At 36.4% G+C, this 21,412-nt stretch overlaps 1 long non-coding RNA gene across 1 annotated transcript; it reads right to left on the bottom strand.

Moving 5' to 3' along the window:
- Nucleotides 1-1,881: 1,881 nt before the first annotated feature.
- Nucleotides 1,882-19,686, bottom strand: LOC131309943 (uncharacterized). The gene is made up of 7 exons (XR_009195047.1): nucleotides 19,227-19,686; nucleotides 18,221-18,714; nucleotides 15,269-15,722; nucleotides 8,360-11,908; nucleotides 7,809-8,244; nucleotides 3,610-7,523; nucleotides 1,882-3,517 (listed from the first exon to the last, which is right to left on the bottom strand). It is a non-coding gene; the product is annotated as an uncharacterized LOC131309943 (long non-coding RNA).
- Nucleotides 19,687-21,412: the final 1,726 nt, after the last annotated feature.

Raw genomic sequence — 21,412 nt, 5'->3', positions numbered from 1 at the left:
TCTTCATTTTTGGATTTTTTTTTTGTTTATAAAAAATAGAGAGGGAGGGTGTGTGTGTGTGCTTATGAGTGTGTGTTTCAAGAGAGAGAGAGAGAGAGAGAGAGAGAGAGAGAGAGAGAAATGTGGAGAAGTTGGGGGGAGAGAGAAAAAGGAACGTGGGAGAGGGGACAAGAGAGAGACTTTGGGGTCGAATATGGAGAAAAAAATAAAATTAATAAGCTTATCTCCAACACCTTCATCAAAAAGCAGTTTTCAAGTAGTGAAATTGAAGCAAAACATGTACACGCCAATATACGATAAAGAAGTATCCAATCATAAGGACATTGCTCCAATTACAAGGTACTCATTAGGAGCGATTTCAATGTATGTATTTATTTGCCAATCTTTGAAAAAGTAGCCTAAACCGGTCACTTGAACTCTACTGATTTCCAAAAGGTTTCCGAATAAAATTAACCAATAAACCATTCCTTAATTAGCCAAATTTTGAAGATAATAAATCGTCAAAGCATCTGTTTTTTACCCTCTACTATTATGCTTTACCTTTCTAGATGCAAGGGACTCTAAAGATTTACTTTAGCAATCATAAAAGTATCCTCTGATTTTAAGAGTTATTGTAACAGTGTTTGTTCCTCCTTAGATGGTTTTGCAATCTATACCTTTCTATCATTACTATAAACTAAACAATGTGTTTTTCCTTTTAAAGCTTCCAAACCTTCGATCTTAATTTTCTATATTTTGGATTTCCTTTTGTTTATTAATAATAGAGAGAGAGAGAGAGTGTGTGTGTGTGTGTGTGTGTGAGTGTGTTTCGAGAAAAAGAGAGAAATGTGGGGAAGTTGGGGGGACAAAGAAGGAGAGAAAGGAACGTGGGAGAGGGGACAAGAGAGAGACTTTGGGGTTGAATATGGAGAAAAAATAATTCTATGCCCCTGGAGGGGTACCGTCACGTGGAAATCTAAATTCATTTTCTACCACATATAGAATGAGACCAATGCTAGTGTGTCTCGAACACAGAATCGAAAAAGTATGAAACTATATTTTTTATCATTAGTGTTGTGCCCGTTCAATACACAGGGCCGAAAAAATCAATCTGATTTTTTAATTCTGTGTATTGAACGGGAACAAACGCTAGTGGGAACGAATGGTAGAGGATAATTACAAATGTGGTGCAGGAAGAACGGTACTCGCTTTATCCATTACGAAATCGTCAAGCATCAAACCAGAATATGTGGACAACCTTCCTATAAAGTTCAAACCACGATATGAACGATCATGCATAATAATCAGGCAAACTCATTTGACTAAATGGATATAAAAGAGAGAGGAGCATACCATTACCGCAGTTAGTAACTATCGAGCTTGAAATTTGATATAGCCAGCATAATAAGTCTCATGTTAACAAGCTACTAATTTCCAACCCAATAAAAAATCCACCACTCACATGTGTAGGCTTGAGCCATCTCAAAACTCTAAACTCTCTCTTTGCTCCTCAACTCACAAAAACACACGGGCCAAAAATAAAATTATTTAGCTTATCTCCAACACCTTCCTCAAAAAGCTGTCGGAAAACATAAATTTAAAGTAGTGAAGTTGAAGCAACACATTTACTCGGCAATATACGAAAAAGAAGTAGCCTATCACTAGGATATTGTTCCAATTCAATGGTACCCATTGGGAGCAATTTCGTTGCATGTTCTTCTTTGCCAATCTTTGAAAAAGATGTAGCTTAAACCAGACACCGGAACTTTACTGATATCAAAAAGGTTTCCTAATAAAATTAACCAATAAGCCATTCCTTAATTAGTAAAATATTGAAGAAAAACATCGTCGGGGTATCAGTTTCATACCCTCTACTATTATGCTTTACATTTCTAGACGCTAGGGACTCTAAAGATTCACTTTAGGCGATCTTAAAAATATTCACTGATTTTAAGTGTAATTGTTACAGTGCTTGTTCCTCCTGAGATGGTTTTGCAATCTATATCTTTCTATCATTATAATATACTAAACAAATGTGTTTTTCCTTTAAAAGCTTCCAAATCTTCAATCTTAATTTTCTACATTTTTTATTTCTTTTCATTTATAAATAATAAAGAGAGAGAGAGAGAGAGTGTGTGTGTGTGTGTGTGTGTGTGTGTGTGTGTTTGTGTGTGAGTGTGTGTTTCGAGAGAGAGAGAGAGAGTGGTAAGGAATGGTAGAGGATATTTACAAATGTGGTGCAGGAAGAATGGCACTCTCTTTATCCATTACAAAATCGTTAAGCATCAAACCAGAATATGTGGACAACCTTCCAATAAAGTTCAAACCAGGATATGGATGATCATGCATAATAATCTGGCAAACTCATGTTAACAAGCTACTCATTTCCAACCCAACGCAATATCCACCTCTCACATGTGCAAGCTTAAGCCCTCTCATAACTCTGAACTCTCACTTTGCTCGTCAACTCACAAACACACACAGAGGCCAAAAATAAAATTATTAAGCATATTTCCAACACCTTCATCAAAAAGCAATCGGAAAACATAAATTTAAAGTAGTGAAGTTGAAGTAACACACCTACTCGCCAACATACGAAGAAGAAGTAGCATAACACAAGGACATTGTTCCAATTCAAAGGTACTCATAGGGAGAGATTTCATTGTATGTTCTAATTTTCCAATCTTTCAAAAAGAAGTAGCCTAAACCGGACACTTGAACTCTACTGATATCAAAAGGGTTTCCTAATAAAATTAACCAATAAACCATTCCTTAATTAACCAAATATTGAAGATAAAATATCACCAAGGTATCTGTTTCTTACCCTCTACTATTATCCCTTACCTTTCTAAATGCTAGGGACTCTAAAGTTTCACTTTCGGCGATCAAAAAAGTATCAACTGATTTTAAGTGTTATTGTTACGGTGCTTGTTCCTCCAGAGATGGTTTTGCAATCAATATCTATCTATCTTTAATATAAACTAAGCAAATGTCTTTTTCCTTTAAAAGCTTCCAAACCTTCAATCTAAATTTTCTACATTTTATGATTTTTTTTTGTTTATAAAAAATAGAGACAGAGCGAGAGAGAGAAAGAGTGTGTGTGTGTGTGTTTCGAGCGAGCGAGAGAGAGAAAGAGAGAAATGTGGGGAAGTTCGGGGAGAGGGAGAGAAAGGAACGTGGGAGAGAGGACAGGAGAGATATTTTGGGATTGAATATGGAGAAAATATTATTCTATGCCCCGGGAGGGGTACCGTCACATGGTACTCTAAATTCATTTTCAACCACACGTAGAATGAGACCAATGCTAGTGTGTATTGAACACGGAACAGAATAAGTATTAAAATATTTTTTTTTATCATTAGTGTTCTGCCCGTTAAATACAGGGCGCCGAAAAAACCAATCTGATGTTTTAACGGGGAAAAAAAAAAGTGTTAAGGAATGGTAGAGGATACTTACCAATGTGATGCAGGAAGAATGGTACCCTCTTTATCCATTACGAAATCATCAAGCATCAAATCAGAATATGTAGACAACCTTCCTATAAAGTTCAAATCAGGACATGAACGATCATACATAAAAATCAGGCAAACTGAATTGATTAAATGGATATGACAAAAGAGAGGAGCATACCATCACCACGGTTAGTAACCATCGAGCTTGAAATTCATATAGCCAGCATCATAAGTCTCGTGTTAACAAGCCACTCATTTCCATCCTCACGCAAATCCACCTCTCCCATGTGAAGGCTTAAGCCCTCTCATAACTCTGAACTCTCTCTTTGCTCCTTAAATCACAAACACACACAGGCCAAAAATAAAATTATTAAGCTTATCTCCAACAACTCCATCAAAAAGCAGTCGGAAAACATAAATTTAAAGTAGTGAAGTTGAAGCAACACACTTACTCGCCAATATATGAAAAGAAGTAGCCAATCACAAGGACATTGTTCCAATTCAAAGGTACTCATTGGGAGCGATTTCGATGTATGTTCTTATTTGCCAATCTTTGAAAAAGTAGTCTAAACTGGACACTTCAACTCTACTGATATCCAAAAGGTTTCCTAATAAAATTAACCAATAAACCATTCCTTAATTAGCCAAATATTGAAGATAAAACATCGTCGAGGTATCTATTTCATACCCTCTACTATTATGCTATACCTTTCTAGATGCTAGAGACTCTAAAGATTCACTTTATGCGATCATAAAAGTATCCTCTGATTTTAAGTGTTATTGTTACGGTGCTTGTTTCACTTGAGATGGTTTTGCAATCTACATCTTTCTATCTTTACTATATACTAAACAAATGTGTTTTTCCTTTAAAAGCTTCAAAACTTTCAATCTTAATTTTCTACATTTTTGGATTTTTTTTTTTGTTTATAGAAAATAGAGCGAGAGAGAGAGAGAGACTGTGTGTATGTGTGTGTTGACAGAGAGAGAGAAATGTGGGAAAGTTGGGGGGGAGAGAGAGAAAATGTAACATCTGAGAGGGGACAAGAGCAAGACTTTTGGGTCGAATATGGAGAAAAAAATATTCTAAGCCCCTGGAAGGGTACCGTCACGTAGTACTCTAAATTCATTTTCTACCACAGATAGAATGAGACCAATGCTAGTGTGTATCGAACAGGGAACCGAAAAAGTATTTAACTATTTTTTTATCGTTAGAGTTGTGCCCGTTCAATACACAGGGCCGAAAAAACCAATCTGATTTTTTAATCCAGTGTATTTAATGGGAACAAACGCTAGTGGTAAGGAATGGTAGAGGATATTTACAAAGGTGGTGCAGGAAGAATCGTACACTCTTTATCCATTATGAAATCGTCAAGCATCAAACCGAATATGTGGACAACCTTCCTAAAAAGTTCAAACCATGATATGAACAATCATGCATAATAATCAGACAAACTCAATGGATATGAAAAAGAGAGGAGAATACCATCTCCACGGTTACTAACCATCAAGCTTGAAATTGATATAGCCTGCATCATAAGTCTCATGTTAACAAGCTACTAATTTCCAACCCAACAAAAAATCCACCTCACATGTGCAGACTCAAGCCCTCTCATAACTCTGAACTCCCTCTTTGCTCCTCAACTCACAAAAACACACATGCCAAAAATAAAATTATTAAACTTATCTCCTACACCTTCAATAAAAAGAGGTCGGAAAACATAAATTTAAAGTAGTGAAGTTGAAGCAACATACTTACTCGCCAATATACGAAAAGAAGTAGCCTATCTTATGGACATTGTTCCAATTACAAGGTACTCATTAGGAATGATTTCAATGTATACTTATTTGCCAATCTTTGAAAAAGAAGTAGCCTAAACCGGTCACTTGAACTCTACTGATTTCCAAAATGTTTCTGAATAAAATTAACCAATAAGCCATTCCTTAATTAGCCAAATATTGAAGATAAAACATCGTCGAGGTATCTGTTTATTACCCTCTTCTATTATGCTTTACCTTTCTAGATGCTAGGGACAATAAAAATTCACTTCAAGCGATCATACTTTAGGCGATCATAAGAGTATCCTCTGCTTTCAAGTGTTATTGTTCCAGTGCTTGTTCCTCTTGAAATGGTTTTGTATTCTATATCTTTCTATCATTACTATAAACTAAACAAATGTGTTTATCCTTTAAAAGCTTCCAAACCTTAAATCTTAATTTTCTACATTTTGGATTTCTTTTTGTTTAATAAAGAGAGAGCGAGAGTGTGTGTGTGTGAGTGAGTGTGTGGGAGAGGGGACAAGAGAGAGACTTTGCGATTCAATATGGAGAAAAAATTATTCTATGCCCCTGGAGGAGTACCGTCACGTGGTACTCTGAATTCATTTTCTACCACACAGAATGAGACCAATGCTAGTGTGTATCGAACACGGAACTGAAAAACTATGAAACAATATTTTTTATCATGAGTGTTGTGCCCGTTAAATACACGGGGCCGAAAAAACCAATCTGATTTTTTAATCCAGTTTATTGAACGGGAACAAACGCTAGTGGTAAGGAATGGTAAAGGATAAATAGAAATGTGGTGCAAGAAGAATGGTACTCTCTTTATCCATTACGAAATCGTCAAGCATCAAACCAAAATATGTGGACAACCTTCCTATAAAGTTCAAACCAGGATATGAACGATCATGCATAATAATCAGGGAAATTCATGTCACTAAATGGCTATGAAAAAGAGAGGAGCATACCATCACCACAATTAGTAACCATTGAGCATGAAATTGATATAGCCCGCATCATAAGTCTCATGTTAACAAGCTACTCATTTCCAACCCAATAAAAAATCCACCTCTTACGTGTGCAGGCTCAAGCCCTCTCATAACTCTGAACTCTCTCTTTGCTCCTCAACTCATAAAAACATTAGCCAAAAATAAAATTATTAAGCTTATCTCCAACACCTTCATCAAAAAGCACTCGGAAAACATAAATTTAAAGTAGTGAAGTTGAAGCAACACACTTACTCGCCAATATACGAAAAAGAAGTAGCCTATCACTAGGATATTGTTCCAATTCAAAGGTACCCATTGGGGGCGATTTCATTGTATGTTCTTATTTGCAAATCTTTGAAAATGAAGTAGCCTAAACTGGACACTTGAACTCTACTGATATCCAAAAGGTTTCCGAATAAAATTAACCAATAAACCATTCCTTAATTAGCCAAATATTGAAGATAAAACATCGTCGAGGTATCTGTTTCTTACCCTCTACTATTATGCTTTACCATTCTAGATGCTAGGGATTCTAAAGATTCACTTTAGGCGATCATAAAAGTATCCTCTGATTTTAAGTGTTATTGTTACAGTGCTTGTTCCTCCTGAGATGGTTTTGCAATCTATATCTTTCTATCTTTACTACATACTAAACAAATGTGTTTTTCCTTTAAAAGCTTCCAAACCTTCAATCTTAAATTTCTACGTTTTGCATTTTTTTTTTTTTGTTTATAAAAAATAAAGAGAGAGAGTGTGTGGGTGTGTGGGTGTTTCGATAAAGAGAGAGAGAGAAATGTGGGGAAGTTGCGAGGGGGGGGAGAGAGAGAGAGGAACGTGGGAGAGGGGGCAAGAGCGAGACTTGAGGGTTGAATATGGAGAAAAAAATATTTTATGCTTCTGGAGGAGTACTGACACATGGTACTCCAAATTCATTTTCTACCACACATAGAATGAGACCAATGCTTGCGTGTATCGAACACGGAACCAAAAAAGTATTAAACTATATTTTTTATCATTAGTGTTTTGCCCATTCAGTACACAGGGCCAAATGGTACTCTCTTTATCATTAGGAATGTTAAAGGATACTTACAAATGTAGTGCAAGAAGAATGGTACTCTCTTTATCCATTACGAAATCGTCAAGTATCAAACCAGAATATATGGACAACGTTCCTATAAAGTTCAACCTGAAGGGGGCATCCATGCTCCAATCCCTTGACCATAAACTGAGTCCATGCCTCCTTTTTTAATATGAAAACGACTTCAACAAGAATACAAACACGCCTTATTAATGACAACCTCTTAGTAAGTCATCGACAAATGCCCTGCCACATAGCTTAAATTTTTAAAATGATGGTATATACTTGGGAAAACTAAGATCACAACAAAACTGCAATTGTTGAAAGCCATTTTTCAGCTACCAATGCAATAATTGATAGCTCTACAAATAACACATCCCCATTGACGATCAACTCAAATCATAACAAATCAACACACAAAGCATGCCTAAACGGCACATCAGAACAACATTTCTGCAAATCTAATCTATTATGGCAAGTCGTAAAAGAATCCAATTTTGATTGTGCTAGAGCAGCAGAGAGAAAACTAACCTCTATTCAGTGTGAACAAAGGCCTCCATTTTGAGAATAACAAATTAAGTCAATCGAAGGCGTACTTATTACGCTGCAGGGGAAGATAGCTCCTTGATGTCAATAGAACTTATGTTCACTATTTGAGAACTTCTTCGCATCTTCAAAAGGCACTGCTTTCATTCGGCGGGTGTACCTGGCCAACTTGTGCTCACTGAGAGAGGGAGAGAGAGAGACAGAAAGAATGCAACTGTGTTTTGTCGCCACGAGGTTGCCGTTGCAACGAGTTTTCTTCTCGTTGTGCTGTTCTGTTGCAACATGGGAGGAGGCACCATTTCCTTGAGGTTTTGAAGTGATTGGGTCATTGTTCTTGTGTACCTAGACTTCTTCTCTTTTACCCTTTGTCTCCCCTCTTGCCTTTGAGAAGCATATCAATCTTTGCAGATTCCTCAATTACCTGTACTTGAGACAAGCTCAAATGTTACAATACAATATATTTATCATTTTCAAGAAACATATCCAATTTCAAATCTTTTCCCCGAAAATAGTAATAGAGAAATTGCTAGATATACCTCAGCTTTTGCATGGACAATCTCATGAAGTTCAAAAGGGAACAATGAGTTAGACGTTTGCTGGAAGAAATTGACAACATGATACGACCCATCCTTAACCACAAAGACCCGGACACGGGTATAAAGACAAAGGAAGATATGGACATGATGCCGTCGAAAAAATCAAGATATGGACACGGTGGGGAGAGGGAAAGATAATAGCTTTTACACAATTTAATCAAATGCACCAAAGATAGTGTGTGTCTCCTCTTGATTGGTTCTATGTTTCATATTCTTTACTAGCTGAACATTCCAATGGTGAAAACCCGACAAGTACCAAATCCATATGGTAGCATAAGGCTATAAAACATACACCCAAAATAGTAAGGCAAAAAAAGGTTAACTATACTGTATGAAATTTCATAACTTGAAACTTGTTTTGATGGCGTAAAGAATAGTTTGCATGTATCAACTATTGTGTACAAATATAGAAATACAAATGAAAATATTGTGTCTGCACGTATCAACTATGGTGTCTTCATTTTTTTGTAAAAGGAAGAGATGTTTCACCTTCTTTGGAACTCATTTTTGGGCAACTCATACGGAGAAATATTTTTCAACAACCAGTTTGAAAAATGGCCTTAACATATTCACAACACAATGAAAGGAAGAAATGAGACATTGGGCAAATGATGTTGGAGGCAATACAAGAACAATGGTTTCTCCTATATTTCAAACACACAAATAAAGCAACTTGGCCTATAAAAGGCCCTCAAATCTTATATTCAAAGCGCACACACAGGGCCAACTCTGAGATATTGAAGGCCAAAAACGATCTTTCAAAGTGAGACCCTTAATAATTGTAAACGAAAATCAAATAAAAAGTCGATAAATGGACTTTTCTTTCAAAACCAAATACATGTATCCAACGCAGGAAGCCCCACAAAAAATACAATACCACAATATTTCAAAAGCATCATTATCTTTACTTAAACATCACTCTTCTTCCTCTCGGTTTTTTTCTTTGGCCATAGTTTTGTTTGTTCTTATTCTTCCTTCTTCATTGTATTTGCTTGTAATGGGAATTACTGGAGTAGCGTTTAAGGGAAAAAGATGCATCCATGCACCCACCACACTGAATAAGGTTGAAGGGCCTCAGAGATCTGCAACGATCCCATGACCTTTTATTCCTCCTATCTGTTTTTTTTCTTTTATTCCTCGTCTCATTTTTACTGGGACATTGGGCCTTAAGTGTAAAATGTAAAAAGGGAGACTTAGCAAAAAAAAATACCCTCATATTTACATTTTTTGAGCTCAGGGACAAGCACCTTTTGCAATCAAACATAAGGACAAATGTGCCTATGAAAGTGCCTAAAACCCTAGGGTACCCTATGATAGTGCCTAAACCACTAAACCCTATAATAAGATAGTGCACCCTAAAACCCTATGAAAGTGCCTAAACATGTTTTAGCCTTATGGCTAAAAAACTCAAAAAGTTGAAGGATCTTCACTGAAAACTATTTTGCTGGTGTCCTTCCCCTAAATGAAAACTATTTTACCGTCCTTATGGCTAATTTTCTCATGTAAAAATGGGCCCTATAACAACACATATATACTAGGTCCTAAAAAAATGTGTGAGGCCTTAATTTTTGGACATTTTGGGGGGGCTTAAGGCCCACGCCTCTTGGGCCTTAGCCCAAAGCCGGCCATGCACACACAAATAAAGTAACTCCCCTCCTCCTAAGCTTCTCATCCCCCTATTTTCAAGAGTCCTTATGAAATTCTTTCTCTTTCCAGTTTTCGAATCGAGCACGACAATACTTAGTTAAATCCAAGGAGAAATAACATCTACAACAAATTACATAGTAATGGAAGAGGAAGACAAAACAACCCATATACAAAAGTAGAAATAGTGTCAGTGCAGATTGAATGATGGTTGACATTAAAAGCAAAGGCATCGAAACAGAGCAGTAATTTTCATATCTGTTTTCATTGAATGCGTGAGTAACAAAGAGTTCCTCCCAAAATAGATTGAAAGTGAGCCAATGCTTCGGAGGAATAATGTCAGTGCGGATTGAATGAGGGTCGATATTAAACGCAAAGGCAAAGACAGTGTGTTAGTTATTTTCATACCTTTTCATAGAAGTTGTGAGTAACAAAGAGTTCCTGCCTAAATAGATTGAAAATGAGCCAATGCTTCAAAGAAATAGAAATATAGATGTGTGAAAATGAGCCAATGCTTCAAAGAAATAGAAATAGAAATATAGAAATACAATAATACTAGGGACACATCAATTTATCACACCCAATCACACCCCTCACATACATGTGTGAAAATCCCACAATAAATGTGCAGACCCCACATGTATGTGAAACGGGTGTGGTTGGGGTGTGACAAATTGATGTGTTCCTAGCATCTCTCTATGCAAAAATCATAAGTTGACAAATCAAAATAGCAATTCGATAGCGAAGACGGTAAAAAAATAGAAAGAAATTCCAAACAAGTAATCATGGTTAAACTTCAAACATTAAAGAGAAGCCCAAATCAAGCATTTTTTTCACAACCGTCCAAGTTGAAGCCGACATGCACCGAACCCAAAAGGGATCTTGCATCTCAAAAGAAACAAATAAAGATAGAAAGCCCATTTACCTCCAATGCATGCATATTTCTAAGGAATGAGCAATCAAGAAAAAACCAAAAAAGTGACCTCAAAGTACAAAATATGAAATTTTACCTTTAATAATCATAGTGGACTGAATGACCTCTGCGTAATTTTCTAACATTTTCATCAAATATGTTGGTCTCTCTAAATGGTTGAAAGTGAGCAGATGCTTCAAAGGAATAGAAATAGACCAGTAGTCAATGCGTAAAAAGCATAAGATGATAGGACAAAATCAGAAGAGTCATTAGAAAATAATAGAATAAAAAATTTAGGACCGGAAAGACATACCAAACAATTCATTACGGTTAGTCCCCTTGCCAAGACCCAATCATAGTTTATACATCAAACCATCAAAGAGAAACTCATATCGAACAGGTTTTTCACCATCATCTAGTTTGGAGCCTACCTATACCAAACCCCAAAGGGATCCTACAACAAAAAAGAATCTAGTAAAGAAACAAAGACCACTTGATATATTGAAGGTTCCCCCAACTACTCCACACTCCAAACAATTTGCACTTAACAAATATAACTAAGGCTACACACAAAAAAGCCGCCCACGAACTACCATCATTTTCTCAAGCTTCAAAAACTCTTTACACTGCAAAATTTTATAAAAATTATTCACTAGAATAATACATCAAAACTTAGTTTCCCCTTTGTCGTCATAAATCAGCATTCATAGACATCATCATAAGTGATCAAATCAGCAAGTTCATAACTCCATTTGGGAATTAGATGCCGTTAAGTACCATCTAATGCCCAAGACAATTATGCATCTCACAATAACAATACCCAAGGAAAATCCTTTTAATCAATGGGCAATCCAGCAAAGGCTAGAATAGTGGGCCTCTAAAATAAAAACATCCATACCTTTAGCAATAACTGGAAATCTTTCATACCTGGCCTGCTTCAAAGGAATACAAAAAAGCATTAGTCGACATTAAAAAAGAAAATAAAAAAAATGCCAAAGAATCCACTGTGGTTAGTTTCCTTACTCAGAGACCCAAACATATTTCCAACTCCAAACAATGAAAAAGAACGGCGAATCAAGCTGTGATAGTATTTACACCGTCCTCTTATTTGGAACTAACCTACACAGCAGCCCAAAGGGTTCTTACACCCAAAAAGAAACTAGCAAAGCAACAGATAAAAAAAATTGGACAATTCAAACAATAACTCCCATAACTGTAGACTTCAAAAAATTGGGAATTAATTCCATATAACCAAAGTTGCATAAAAAAAAATTAAACGAAAAACCAAAGTTGCAAGGGCTTTGTTTGGTTGGAAGTTTAGTTTATTTTAGTTTTGGTAGTGAATGAAGAGAGAAATAGAGTAATGATTGAAGATAGGGGTAATGATTGGAGAAAGATAGAGAGAGATGAGAAAGCAATAATTGGAGAAATAGGGTAATGATTGAAGAAAGAAATAGGGTAATGATTGAAAACTAAACTAAAAATAAAAATAAAAGGTTAACCGAACAAAGCCAAGGTTCTCTACATTTTGATTAAATCAAAGAAAAAATTACCAAACAGTGGCGGTCGGATGGATTATTCACTAATTTGTCTCCAGTCTTGAAATCCCCAAAAGCATGGTAAGGAAAAAAATAATGACCAAGACATGGTGAGACCTTTCAAAGTTACGCTTTCACCCTCCTTCATATTCTCTCTCTCTCTCTCTCTCTCTCTCTCTCTCTCTCTCTCTCTCTCTCTCTCTCTCCCTCTCTCTCTCTCTCTCTCTCTCTCTCTATATATATATATATATATATATATATATATATTCTTGCAATCATAGACTAACTTATTCCCCCTACTAAATTTTGGGATCTACATTTGTATTTCAACCCAATTTTATCAACATAGTCGCTGCAAGAAAAGTGGGGGCACAACAACAACAATATAGGAACAGAATAACTCAAGCTGGTGTAGGAACCAAGTACTATATGGAACAGAGCATGTAACTCAACAGACACGGGATAAGCCGACTATGGGTACAGAATAACTCAAATATGTGTAGGGACCAAGTCATTTCAGAATACAGATCAAAGTACTGAAGACCAGATGAAAGGCCAAATAATCATCAGTGACCTCTATGAATGCCAAGTAAAATGTGGAACAAAGCATAAAATTCAATAGACATGATGCAAGTCAACTATGGGTTCAAAAAAACAATAATATGGATTGGAACCAACCCAACTGTGGGTACAAAACAAACAATGATACTTGTTATCAAATTAAATTACTGAACAAATTGAAATAATAATCACAAGGAAAAACACCCGATGAAACAAGAAAAAAAAAGGGTCCCAACCACAGATTGAATCGGTATGTAAGTCGATGGAACTGATTTCACACAAATCGTGTGTTTCCTTCAATTGCTTCCTTCGATAGGGAATCAATTCACCCAAGGTTTTCGATTGCTTCAATTGGTACAGAAATTCGATGGAGTAGGCAACAAATGAGAAGATGAGGAGCATAGAGGAGGAATAGGAAGAAGTAAACCCTAGAGTTGAGGGAGACAACACTTTCTTATGGAAAAGGGTAAAATTGCCTGGATATGTTATGGATACCATGTTTTGGTCATTTATTTCCCTCTTACCATGTTTTCGTTATTCACTAGGGACCATCAAAGTGGTGAATATTGCTAGTCAACACCATTTTGTGGTAATTTCCCTAAATTAAAAGCCCAAATAGGTGATCAACTACAGGAAAAGAAAATCAGATACGAGAGGGTAACTCAACTAGTTAAAAATAAGATGAAAGAAGAGACAGCATGAAGATAGGAAATGGGAATATAAGTTGTTGAGAAATCACTGAAAAATAATGGAGTGCAAGGGGAGACTAGTGTTTTAAAAATCTGGAGATGTGTTAAGGTGCAACGTTCCTCTGCGCGAGGCGACACGCACACAGCATGCCTCTTCAGAGCGAGATTACTATTCAACGTAAGCAGATATTTTCAAAATCTCAAATTCCAAAATAAATAGCATAGCAAATGTTCAATCTTCGAGTACGAAAAGTGCTATGACATCTACAAAAAATTAACGTTTTAAGAAGAGGAAAAGGAAGACAAAAAACCACACACAAATAGAAATACAAATTGTGTGAGCGCGGATTGAAAGACATTTGACACTAAATGCAAAGCCACATAAACCGTGTCAGTCATTTTCACACCTTTTCATCGAATATGTTAGTAACAAAGCATTTCTCCCCAAGTAGATTCAAAGTGAGGCAATCCTTCAAAGTATAGAAATAGAACATTGGTAACTACATAAAAAGCATAAGATTATAGGACAAATAAGAATAGTCATTCAAAAATAAATGGAAAAGAGAATAAGAAATAGAAAGAAATGCCAAACAATTAATAATGGTTAGTCTCCTTTTCGAAACCCAATTATAGATTAGACTTCACCCAACAACAGAGAAACCCAAATATAGCAGTTTCTAACCCACATCTAATTTGAAGTCAACTTGTACCGAACCCAAATGGGATCTAACACCCAAAAAGAACCAAGTAAAGCAAAAGATCCTTTTATTTGTGGTACAAAATAAACAGAGCCCATCAATACATTGAAGGTTCCTCCGGCAACTCCACACTTGAAACAATTTGTACTTAACAGATATAACTAAGGCTATAGGAAAGAAAGCCCCCCAAACTACCATCGTCTCCTCAAAACAATTAATCTTGTATCCGTTGACAGGAGTTGCAATAAAAACTCTAACAATGCAAAGTTGAATATTTTGATTCCAAAAAGTTAAAACATCAACACTTAGGGGGTGTTTGGTTAGTTGATTTTTGCATTTTTGCATTCTCATTATTGCATTTTGGGTGTTTGGTTAGTGCATTCTAAAAACCCATTCTACAGAATCCATTCACCTATTCTAGTTATAGAGGAAAATGGAAACTAAAAAACTGATAGTAGAACTCCTAACTCAGTTGTCGTAACTCTTACAACGAGAACATGTATTTCGATAGACTTAGTTTTTTGTGTTGTACTAGTACTAATCAAACAAGTTTGTTTCTAAAAAATGATATTAATTTTGGTGAAATCCTCAAGTAGTCGAAACTCCTATTTAACTCAGCGGAAGAGAGAAAATGCCTCTCGTATGTAACGGTTATGTTTTTTTCCTTACACAAGCTTACTGATAGCCTAGATGAAACAGCGAAGTAACAACCAGCTAAATCAACTACATGGATTATAAAAGTATATAGCAGATCATACTTTAAGAAAGTGCTTTGCCACAAAAGAAAGTACAGCTGAGGACCTGACCTGCTTTCCCCATTCCAATGCCCGATCAACCAAGTATGAGTACTCCAGATCTTCAAAGCATTTCTGCAATGAAGATAGTGGCTCATTAAAGTAAACAGGGAGGCAAACACCAGAAAGATCCTTTCCGATATTGTCCTTGATTATTGACCACAACCCAAGTGGCTTCTCTTTCTCCTTTGGTTCAGGCAAACTGTCCCTCCTTTTGACGTATGGATATTCGATGGGCTTTATCTCCATTGTAACATCTCTTTATCAAATATCAAAGAACTACAATTACTTCCCATGTTCTCTCTGCTCCGGTAGGAAGCACATCTGAAAGAATCCGATGATAAAACTTCATTTGTATCAAAATATATTCCACCCTCTTCATCTGTTTCAACATCCACTCCATCTCGACTTTCATTATCCACATCAGAGTCACTTGCACTGCCCTCTGACATGATGGAATAGAAATCTGAACAATGGAAGGACAATAAGAAACCAGAAGATTCTCATTTCTCAAAACTAAAAACTGGAAGTATCACTATTCATATGGGGAAAGATATCTAAAGAAGAGGGAACTTCTCCTCACCAATCTCACTTACTTTCCTCCCGTGATTAGCATTTAATGGAGAACTCCTTAGTCAGAAGTCAAAACTACAGACTCATGAATTGAATATCCCTTAATAGCATTGGAGTTTATTAGAATGCCACTTGTGGTCATGAAATTGTGATCCATAATGTAACCACATGGTATGAAGCTTCATTCAATTTAAGCTTCATGTCAACGGCCCCCTTTACTGGTGCTGTGACTTTATCTAAAGGACTTTAAGAATGAGGCTAAGTTTGGATGAATGTTATCTCACATTATGATGTTACCCTATGTCATAGCTGTCAAGGGTGAAAGGCGCACAGAGGCTCAAAGTTCTGTTGGGCCTGAGGCGAGAGGAGCAAGGTGAGGCGTGCGCCTTTTTGAAGAGACGCGCACCTATGCGAAAAAATATTAGTTACTGAAAATAACTGTGTTATGAGCGCTTTTTTTTTTTTTGAAAAAAGCTCGCTTTATATCGATTTGAAAGAAGCTCGCTTGGGGTCAGCAAGGCGCTGGGCGCGCCTTTGACAACTATGCGGCTGTACCATCTTTAGGTGGAATAAGATTTCCAGACTTATTGGTCAACTCATTCCCACACTGCCATAGGATTCTCACATTGCCTTAAAAATGTTGACGATCTAAGAATAAGTTAGAGAGATGGACTGGACCCTAAACATTTGAATCTGTAACATGTTCCTAGCTTATCAAAACACTTGATTGGCATTGACAAGTGATTCAAATTACACCATGTGATTCCAGGGGATGGGAATTCCCATATCCTTCTATCCCTTGGATTTTCTGCCTCCCAAAAATAGGTTGAGCATAATGCAGAAAAGTTACTGCAATATGAGTTATGGTGCTGCTTGGTTGCACACTTCGAGAAGGCTTTCACCTTCTTTTTTCTACCAAAGAATCTCATTACTGTTCCAGCAGAAAGAACTTGTGGCAGCAACATCTAAAAGTCTAGTGGGTTACAAATACACCTAAACACTTCTCGATTCACCTAAAACGACTTTAAAGCTCTTTCAACCTTAAGACACCATAGCAGCAAGCAGGGCGTAAGACAATGGATGGTAAAATTATTAAGCTTATCTCCAACACCTTCATCAAAAAGCAGTCGGAAAACATATATTTAAATTAGTGAGGTTGATGCAACACACTTAGTCGCTAATATACGAAAAAGAAATAGCCTACACAAGGGTATTGTTCAAGCTCGAAATTGATATAGCCAACATCATAAGTCTCATGTTAACAAGCTACTAATTTCCAACCCAACACAAAATCCACCTCTCACATGTACAAGCTTAAGCTCTCTCACAACTCAAAACTCTCTCTTCGCTCCTCAACTCAACACAAGCTTGTTTCCAACACCATCAAAAAGCAATCCCAATAGTTGGGAGTGGGCGGAAAGGTCACCAAACTAGTTGAACTATAAAATAACTAGCTAGTCAATAAGGCTAGCTCTTAACTGCCCACTAAGCTATTACTTTTTACCAAGCAATACTCCAGAAAATACAAGTGCTCAAAGAAATTACTGGGAAGGAAGCAATGTCTACATCCAAATTAAAATTGAATGAGCAGAAAATTCAAACGAAAAAGCTAGAGTCAACTTGAGATGAACTAATCTCAGTTCCAACAGTCAAGGGAACACCACCCAAGTTCAAGTTCCAACACTAAATATTGTACAAGGACTTTGAGTTGAATTCCAATACAATGGGAATAGAATATCTGCACCGAACAATGAAGTACACAAGCATCAGAACATTCTACTATAGGTCTATGGGAACAAACTCAACACCCAATTGGGACACCCAATTTCTTCACCATGACCAATCCAAGCTCAGTTTGTCTAGTAGTATATACTATTATCATGCAATCTACCCCTAAAAGGAAGAATTTAGAATTACATCAAACCACTTCTATATCTACTAACTTGAGTTTCTCACTTAATGGTTCCTAGAATTCCAAGAAGATTGTTCAATATATGTTCGGAAGAACGGAAGCTTAACATGTACTTGTGTACCACACATGCTCAGGCATTAATGAAGTTAAATAGTCCATTAATGCTTGATGCATACCTCAAGTTGTAAGCCACAATCAACATAAAAATTTAAGAGCTACTCAAAGTAGGAAAAAACTAACAAGTTGGAGCAATATTTTCAGCAATATCCAAATTTCGCACACAAAAACACCTTCCCACTCACAACAGAACACCACTATAGAAAACAAATAAAAAGAGGACTTAAAATGAGAATTTTCAGCAACATCCAAATTTCGCACACAAAAACACCTCCACACTCACAATAGATCACCACTGTAGAAAACAAATAAAAAGAGGACTTAAAATGAGAACAGACCAAGAAGGAACACTTGATGCATACCTCTGAGGCATACGCTCTCCCACTTGCGTGCTCGAAAACTTAGAGCTTGCAGCAGAATCATAGGGTTCATCCTCAGTATAAGCATTCCTTCCAATCGGACACCTATTGGCTCCCCTCACCAGACTCTCGGCGACATTCTCATTCCCTCTCCCTATTTTTCCCTAGAAGAAGTAACATCATCCGAATACACAAACCAACTGGCATAAATAGGCTGTGCCTCTGAGCAGAACTGTAGTATCTTTGTGCAGCTGCATTGTTAGTGAGAACTCTATCATTTAGGGGGAACGAATCGATGGAATATCTCCTCCGTAAACCTCATCCTCTGACTCAGTGGTCATTCGTTTCAGACACGAAGCGACTGTCATTAATATCATCCCCGGGTAGGGTTTAAGAAAATTTGATGGCGGAGGGAGGCCAATACCCCGGCCAGCGCGGCTTCGGAGCTGTAGGTTCGACATTGAATAAGGAACTTCCTTTGTCTGGTTAACAGAACTCTGTGTCAATAAAAAATTCAATCAGAAAATCCTAAACTTCAAGAAATTTCTGGAAACAAACACATGAAAACCCACACAAACACGCATGAATACACGCAAAAATTTAAACATTGATGAGCACGTAAAACCCTAAATTTCAATTGGGTTATAGAAAATTCCTACCTACAATCGTATGAACACACACACACAAAAACACATATTTGTATCTATCAATCAGAGAGAATAATGTGAACACATTAGCATATGTAAAACCCTCAGTCTCAAACTGATAGAATATTTGCATAAACAATCATATGAAAACACACACATTAACGCACGGAAAACCATCAGTCTCAAACTGATAGAATATGCGTATGAACAATCATAAAACACACACACACACACTAGCAAACGTGGAAACCCTCAGTCTGAAACTGAGAGAATATTCGTAAAACACACACAGAAAAACATATACACACACCCACACAAACATAGAAAAATGTGAACAGATTGAGGGAGTAAAATAAGAAAACCTTTTTGACCCATCGAAGGGCACTGTTGTCGAGACCTTCAGTGTACATCTTCCAGAGAGAAGTGAATCACCAGCAACCCGTCAACTAACATCAAACTTGTATAATAACCCCAGAACTGAAATTGTATGCACCTTTTACTCTACCCAAAACCACGGAAACAGCAACAGAGAGCAATTTTCCTTTTTCTTTAAACCAGTGCAGGCAATATAGTAGGGAAATTAAAAGCGCAAAAACAGAATGCTTTTGACGGAGAGAGAGAAACTGAGTGTTTTCTCGAATCTGATCTACGAAGAGAAATTACAGAGAGACATCTGATTAAACTGTGGACGAGTAGATTGTGGGTTCAGAAGGAAGAAGAAGTAGAAACCCAGAAACCCTTTTTTCCGCCGCTCTGGTTTCAGAAGAATCGGAACGCTCCGTATTCAAATTAAAACCCTTCTTTACAAATTTCCGTTTGACTTTGACCAAAAAAAACCCTTCTTTTCATAATTTGAAAGACTGTCCGTTAGTGGATTTTTGGGGATTTTTCCGTTAAAAACTGATGTCAAGAGACTCAAGACTAACGAGGTTGGCGTGGGTGGTATGTGCGCTAGCAAACGATTCGGAGGCTGGGTTCTTGTGAACTTAACTTAAACTTAATTTGCGGATAAAAAAAAAAAAAAACTTAAACTTAATTTAAGTTATTTTTTTATTAAAAAGTTAGTTATTTCTCAAAATATTTAGAGAATAATTCGAATTCTCTCGTCGAGACGAATTAATAACTTATAAAAAATTGACACAAAACTAACAAATGCAAAAAAAAAATCAAATAAGGACAAAATTATCAGATTTAAGCTAAGTTCATAAGAATACAACTTAAAAATGAGATTTAAACCGTTAGATTGTCGAACGAACAGTCCAGATGAGTACAACACAGTGCAGATCACCCTCGGCATAGCACCTCCCCTGGTTCCCCCACACCACACATCCAGCTCCCATCCAGTGTAATGTTTCTCTAGTCCCATCCAGTTTTGGTCTTTTGTGAGCCTTTTCAGGATCCACAACAATGATCAGAACCATTTATTTTTTTATAAATCGCTTTAGAACATTGATCACGTCAAAAATTATATTGATCAGACATTATTTGATATGATTTCAAAATGCATTTAATCTTGTATAAAAAAATATGTGCAACACAGGATTATAACTCATTCAACACATTTATCTAAAACTTACCCCATTTAAAAATCCGAACAAAGATACTCGACCAACATGAATTTTAACACGGTCGACATTCTCGATGAGAGGCAAAAATGAACGATTTTGAACATTCTTGTGGCCGCCAAAAAGGTCCACAAAAGGCATAAATTGGATGGAAGGGGAGGGAGACTACATTGGACAGGTGCTCAGAGCCCATTCCAGAAACTTTTTTATTTTATAAATACTTATTTTGGAGCTTTGTTCCACAAAACCAAAATAAGCAGCTTATTTTCACATTTTCAAACTCAAAAATAATATAAATGAAAAATAATTTTCAATTTTTTTTACACCATATTAAAGATCTCAATGAGATCTATCAAACAAGATCTATAGTGATAGAAAAATTATTTGCATAAGCACATGATTTTTGAGCTTGAAATTACCTTTTTTAAAAATAAGTATTTATTTACCCTTTTGTGGAACACACCTTATTATTAGACAAAAAATAAGTTCTTATTCCGGTTCTGGAACGGACCCTCAGTCCCACACCCCGTGCTTTTTCTCTCTCCTCTGACGCAAGCAAGTGTGGTCATCTGTCCTTTGAAATTCTGTTTGTGCCTAAAATTAGATTAGTGGAAGTTAGGCCCTGTTCCGAATTACACTTTTAAAAAATAAGTACATTTATTTGCAATTTTCAAGTTTAAAAATAGTAATAGGTTTACTGAAATCAAAAAATATGCAAATGGATCTAGTTTTATAGATCTTGACAAGATCTATCAAACCCTGCAAAAAATATTAAAAAATTATTTTTGTAAATCCATTATTTTTAAATTTAAAAATAAATCCTTATTTTTTAACATGTTCCTAGCTTATCAAAACACTTGATTGGCATTGACAAGTGATTCTAAATTCTAATTACACCATCTGATTCCAGGGGATGGGAATTCCCATCCTTCCATCTCTTGGATTTTCTGCCTCCCAAACATAGGTTGAGCATAATGCAGAAA

This window comes from Rhododendron vialii, chromosome 12a, assembly GCF_030253575.1.
Source record: "Rhododendron vialii isolate Sample 1 chromosome 12a, ASM3025357v1".
NCBI lineage: Eukaryota > Viridiplantae > Streptophyta > Magnoliopsida > Ericales > Ericaceae > Rhododendron > Rhododendron vialii.
Note: the sequence above shows the minus strand (reverse complement) of the source record. Positions and strands in the feature narration are given on the sequence as shown.